This window comes from Urocitellus parryii, chromosome 6 (genome assembly GCF_045843805.1).
Source record: "Urocitellus parryii isolate mUroPar1 chromosome 6, mUroPar1.hap1, whole genome shotgun sequence".
Taxonomy (NCBI): Eukaryota; Metazoa; Chordata; class Mammalia; order Rodentia; family Sciuridae; genus Urocitellus; species Urocitellus parryii.
The window spans coordinates 60,887-67,896 of NC_135536.1; the positions used below are offsets into that span (position 1 = coordinate 60,887).

Here is a 7,010-nt window from a genome sequence, read left to right on the forward strand (position 1 = left end):
AGAAAAATGTACCAAGTCATCAGGAATCCAGCAATTTACACCATGATGTCCAGTGCAACATCACAGGACAGCAAAACAGGTGGCACAACTGGAGGGGGACTAGAAGAACCACTTCAAAAACTGAAAGGCTGAGGGGAGGACAGAGGTCAGGAGGAGGCAGGTAAGACCCAAAGCCAAGGACGACCTGAGAGGAATGAGCCTGGCTACATCAGCAAGGGCCAGAAATGTGTTCTGATCACCAGGATAGCTGTGAGTCCAATATGGGACCACCAGGAGGGTGAGAGTAAAGGGACGGGAAGAGAAATAGGAAGCAAAGTGAGCAAGGCAGATGCACCTACACCCACACCAGAAGAGGGCCAATGTCTTGCAGATGTTACCTGGAAAAGGAAGCAAAGGAGTTAAACCCTAGGAACAGTGCACACCCTAACTCCAGATGCACTTGGTAAGATGGCCTGGGGACCATTGTGCAAAATTTCCATGATTAGCAGGAAAAGCAGATAAATCCATTTTTAAAGTGTGCTATATTGAAACCTCTCTCTCCTCTGTTGTTGTTGTTGTTATTGTTTTGATGTTGTTGTTTGTTTGGAATGAGAATTGAACCCTGGGGTGCTTAAAAACTAAGCCACATCCTAAGCACATTGTTGTTGTTGTTTCTTTGAGACAGGGTCTTTCTAAATTGTGTAGAGACTCACTAAGTAGCCCATGCTGGCCTTGAACTTGGGATCCTCCGCCTCAGCCTCCTGAGGTGCTGGGATCACAGGCAAGAGATACCACACCAGCCAAAACTTCTATATCTAATAAAACAAACAAAAAATCCAAAAATATGAGAGATCTAAACAGCAAATCTACAAACTTGACATGGTGGCATATGTAAAACACCCCATGTTAGCTCTATTTCCTTAACCCTGAATAAATGTCCACCTGCATATAGGTGAGTGAGTAAGATGTGCTCTGTCAGCATTAGGCTGCTATGAGAACAAACAAGATCAACAGCACACAACCCTACCCATGAATCTCAAAGTAATGACAGTGAGAGCAGCCAGACACAGAGATCAGAGCACATAAAAATGATGCTACACAAAGACCAAACTAGTCTGCAGTATTAGACAACTGCACAGAGGTCACCACCTTCCTTGGGAGGTGAGGGCTTAAAACCCAGAAGGTGGCACAGAAGAGCCCTGGTGGTTTGGCCCTGTTGATCTGCATGCTGGTTCCAGAAGAGACTACTTAGTGAGCATCCCTCCAATTGTGCACTTCTGACCTACAGAGCTTTGTGTGCATGATATTTAAACCAAGCTGTTAAAGGGTGGCATCCTACAGGTGTCTAGGACACTTCTTTGCAAATAGCAATGTCTTCAGAAGATTCCAGCATGGTGGAAGCCCTCAGCCTCACCCTCCACACTTGGCACTGTGCCTGTGGGCTCTCCAACACTGCCCCACTTGCTCTTTTCACCTTGTGGTTTTTTTGGTCATTTCATATATTGTTTGAAGGGCTGGGCTGGCTGTCCTGAGTGCTGCCTGGCACCTGGGTGCTATTGTTAAAGGACAGTCCCTTCCACCAACAGTCTGGATGCTCCCAGCAGGGAAAGCTGCCCTCTTCCAAACTCCATGGTGCTGACCCAGAAAGCAGGCCAGTGTCCACGAGCCATGGGGTCATCCATTCATTCCCAGACACTGACCATGTGGTGTTCATCACAACTGGATAAGGTTCTGGAGATCTATGGCTACACAAGTCAAGCACAGTAAAAAGATGAACATTTCCATTTGGTTTGTTTTTGTTTTCTTGGATTTATTTTTCTAGGAAAAAAGAAAAACAAGCTAATGCACTTCAGAAGAGCGTCTGGCTCTAGTATATAATAAAAGAAGTCTTAAAGGCTAGGATTGGAGCTCATTGATAGAGCACTTGCCCAGTAAGTGAGAGGCACTGAGTTTAATCCTCTGCACCACATAAAAAGTAAATAAATAAAATAAAGGTATTGTGTTCTTCTACAACTAAAAAAAAAATTTTAAAGAGAGAGAGAGAGAATTTTTTAATATATATTTTTTTAAGTTTTCAGTGGACACACATCTTTGTATGTGGTGCTGAGGATCAAACCCGGGCCGCACGTATGACAGGCAAGCGCACTACCGCTTGAACCACATCCCCAGCCCTAAAAATATTTTTTAACAAATAAGAATTTCTAAAAAGGTCTTAAAATTAACACTAAACTATAATTAAAATTACTCCTATCAAAACTTCTGTTAATACCCCCCATATCACTTAGAATGTATGTGCTAAATGCAGTTAAGGAAGGCTGTCAATTAATGATCTAAGTCTCCATTTTAAGAAGATAGAAAGAAACTACAGAATAAACCTAAATAAAATAAGAAAACAATAAGTGTAAAAGATGAAATAAATATATAGAAAAGAGAAAAAAAGATAAAGTGGTTCATTTAACAGAATAATAAATAAAGATACATCTCTGGTGAATAAATAAAGAATGCACAGATAAATAATATTTAAAATCATAAAACAGGCCAAGCTGAATGAAAAGGAAACTACAACATATAAAATTAGGAGGATATTAGCTAATTAAATTATTCAGAATAAATGAAAAATTAAATAAATGCATAATTAAAGAAAACTTAGTGTATTATATTCTTATATTAGAAAAATAAAAGTCTCCAATCAATAACCTAAACCTCCATCTTAAGAAACTAGAGGCAGATGCCACTGCACCCACATGGTGTTTCTCGTGGTGAAGTCACTGTCAGAACCCAGAGGTCTTTTCCCCAGGCACAGCTACTACCTACCCTGCTGCTGCTGCCACCACCTGGTGCTCTTTTCTCTGGGCGCCACTACAATTAGTGCTGCGGCCACCTCCAACTGGTTCTCCGGGTGCTGCTGCCAACAATCCACTGTCCCACAGCTGCTGACCTGCTGCTGCTGCTGCTGCTGCTGCCGAAAGGTTCACCATCAGAGTGCCTGCAGATTTGATTACATGCAGCCACCTCTATCTTGGGATGCTGGCAAGCACTGGGAGGACAGGATGCCAGCCAGTTTGCTGCCACTGCCATTCCAAGGCACAGCTGCCTCTGTTTGGGGACACCAGCTGGGACCTGAAGGTCAAGTATAGGTGCTTGTGGGGTTGGCAGTGCTTGATGTCTTCCTGTATGGAGATCTGGTGACCACCATCTTGCAGCTTCTTTTCAGGGTCACTTTTCTATGTGAGCACATCCCTGGTGGTCTCTCTGCAAATTGGAACAGCACTGAGAATTTGGGACTGCTATGTGACTGAGTCTGGGGTATCTGAAACACAGATCAATTGGATAGTGACTTGGTCTGCATGGGCCAGTCTGAGCCTGACAGTCCCATGAAGAATCGGGGACAAGACTGAGAAATCTTTGAACTCTGAAGCAAAGAGTTGTCCAGTTATTTGTTTGTTTGTTTTTGTTTTAAAATAATTGTTTTCTCTTCTCTAGCATTGCTACTATTTTTGAAACCAGGTATTTTTCATACATCAGTTTGTTGAGGACTGATATGTTGCAGATTTGTTGTCTATTCTTATATATTTTATTTGTTTGTTGTATATATTTTTCCTCATGTTTGTCTATTTTCATGGATTCTCTCTTCTGATAATATTCAATCTCTATCAATTCCTCTTCAATTCTTACTATAGATTTTTACTTCTGACTTCTTTCTCCTTTATGAACATCATGTCCTGTACATTCTCCCTTATGAATATCATGTCCTGTATCACTTCTGTCCTCTCCTTGTCCAATATTTTAAATTGTAAACACTTTTAGCAAATTTACTATATATAGTGTACACAGTAATTGAACTCATCATTTCTGTTTATTGTGAAAGAATCTGTGGAAGTCTTAATAGGATATAATGGGTTTGGGGCTGTATGTTGTTTACATTGGGTGTTGTTGATATAGTTCTACCCCCTTAAAGATAAGGTACTAGAAACCTTCAGGGACACTATAAGTCAGCAGGGTAGAATTTGTGCTACTTATATCCATACTGCTATATGGGAAACCACATGAATAACACGAAAAAAAACAAGGGAATAAAGCATCCCTACAAACCAAAATTCTCCAATACTAGAATCCACAGACAACAAGGCAGAAGAAATTTCAGAGAAGAAGTTTAGAATGGACATACTTAAACTGCTTTGTGAATTAAAGGATAGTACACAAAGTAAAATCAAAGAAAAAATACAGGAAGTAAAGATCACTTCAATAAAGAGTTAGAGATTGTGGGGTAAAAAACAGAAATCCTTGAAATGAAGGTATCAATAAGCCAAATTATAAATTTACTAGAAAGCATCACCAACAGACTAGACCACTTGGAAGACAGAATCTCAGGCAATGAATACAAAATATATAAACTATAAATAGAGTTAACCATGCAGAGAAGATGATGAAAGATCAGGAAGAGAACATGCAACAATTATGGGATAACATGAAAAGACCAAACTTAAGAGTTATTGGGGGAGCAACATGGCGGGAGTGGAGGAGGAGCCACCTGAATGGCGATTTGGATCCAGACGACAGGGAGGAGGGAGCTGCCTCTATGGCAGAAGAAGCAGCCAAGAAAAAAAAAGACTGAAAGAAGAAAAAGAGTAAAGGGGCTACCGCAACAGGGCAACAGGAACCTGATAAAGAATCAGGAACCTCAGTGGATGAGGTAGCAAGACAGTTGGAAAAACAAGCATTGGAAGAGAAAGAAAGAGATGATGATGATGAAGATGGAGATGGAGATGGTGATGGAGCAACTGGAAAGAAGAAGAAGAAGAAGAAGAAGAAGAAGAAGAAGAAGAAGAAGAAGAAGAAGAAGAAGAGGAGGAGGAGGAGGAGGAGGAGGAGGAGGAGGAGGAGGAGGAGGAGGAGGAGGACGACGACGACGACGACAACTACGACCAAGAGTTCAAATAGACCCTCCCTCAGTACCAATATGTGACCTGTATCCTATTGGTGTATTTCCCAAAGTACAAGAGTGTGAATACCCACCCACTCAAGATGGGTGAACAGCTGCTTGGAGAACTACAAGTGAAGAAAAGAAAGCATTAGATCAAGCTAGTGAAGAGATTTGGAATGATTTTCGAGAAGCTGCAGAAGCACATCGACAAGTTAGAAAATATGTTGTGAGCTGGATCAAGCCTGGGATGACAATGATAGAAATCTGTGAAAAGTTGGAAGACTGTTCACGCAAGCTAATAAAAGAGAATGGACTAAACGCAGGCCTGGCCTTTCCTACTGGGTGTTCTCTTAATAATTGTGCTGCCCATTATGCTCCCAATGCTGGTGACACAACAGTATTGCAGTATGATGACATCTGTAAGATAGACTTTGGAACACATATAAGTGGTAGGATTATTGACTGTGCTTTTACTGTCACTTTTAATCCCAAATATGATACATTATTAAAAGCTGTAAAAGATGCCACTAATACTGGAATAAAGTGTGCTGGAATTGATGTTCGTCTATGTGATGTTGGTGAGGCCATCCAAGAAGTTATGGAATCCTATGAAGTTTAAATAGATGGGAAGACATATCAAGTGAAGCCAATCTGTAATCTGAATTGACATTCAATTGGGCCATATAGAATACATGCTGCAAAGACGGTGCCCATTGTGAAAGGAGGGGAGGCAACAAGAATGGAGGAAGGAGAAGTGTATGCCATTGAGACCTTTGGTAGTACGGGAAAAGGTGTTGTGCATGATGATATGGAGTGTTCACATTACATGAAAAATTTTGATGTTGGACATGTGCCAATAAGGCTTCCAAGAACAAAACACTTACTAAATGTCATCAATGAAAACTTCAGCACCCTTGCCTTCTGCCGGAGATGGCTGGATCATTTGGGAAAAAGCAAATATTTGATGGCTCTGAAGAATCTGTGTGACTTGGGCATTGTAGATCCATATCCACCATTATGTGACATTAAAGGATCATACACAGCGCAGTTTGAACATACCATACTGTTGCGTCCAACTTGTAAAGAAGTTGTCAGCAGAGGAGATGACTATTAAACTTAGTCCAAAGCCACCTCAACATCTTTTATTTTCTAATACATTATACCAGAATTAATTTGCAACATGTTGTCTGTTTTAACAGTGGACCTGTGTAATACTTTTATCCATGTTTAAAGGAATTTTATCAAAGGCAAACTGTCTAATGTAATTAACCAAGGAAAAAGCTTTCAGGACTTTACAATGTTAACTGTCCCCCCCCCATCTAGGAAATGCTATAAAGCTCAAATTAGTTAGGACTGACTTATACATTTTGTTTTGAACACCTAAGAGATGCTTTTTGGATATTTATATTGCCATATTCCTACTTGAATGCTTTGAATGACTACATCCAATTCTGCACCTATGCCCTCTGGTATTGCTTTTTAACCTTCCTGGAATCCATTTTCTAAAAAATAAAGACATTTTCAGATCTGAGAGCTACATTTCAATGTCTGTGGTTATAATTTGAACACTAAGTAGCTAAAACTTTCAAGGCATTTTATCTGAACTGTAGATACTACACCGAGAGGTTCTGACATAGTGGCTAAAATAAGATCTTCATGTGCTTTAAATGGAATAATAATCTTTTCATTCACTGGTATACAGTTTTATAAGATTTTACCTCTTATAGAACCAGATTAGTAACTCTCATTTTTTTCTGATGTTGGAAAAATGTACTAATTGAAACATGACTAAGTACGAACATTTCACCAACTTGAGAATCATTGATTTAGTGAAAAAATCTACAAACATTTCATTCCTTTGTTTAGTGGTAGTTATCAGGAGGTGTTTTCAGCTTATATGAAAAGGGTATTAAAGCTACAAAAGCAAAGGAAAAATTCCCATGTTCAGATTTTGTTCTACTTAGAAAGATGAAACTGAAATTAGGGCTTTTCATTAGTGAGTCAAATGCCGTTAACACTCTGTTCCTTAGCTGATTTGGATTCTTAGTATCAAGATTGGCCATTTCAGGAAATGAGGTTACCAGTACCCTTCTTACGGCAGCTAAAT

At 39.9% G+C, this 7,010-nt stretch overlaps 1 pseudogene; it reads left to right on the forward strand.

The window, feature by feature from the left end:
* The first annotated feature begins 4,402 nt into the window (after window positions 1-4,402).
* LOC144255311 (methionine aminopeptidase 2-like) lies at window positions 4,403-6,017 on the forward strand (annotated as a pseudogene).
* The last annotated feature ends 993 nt before the right edge of the window (window positions 6,018-7,010 follow it).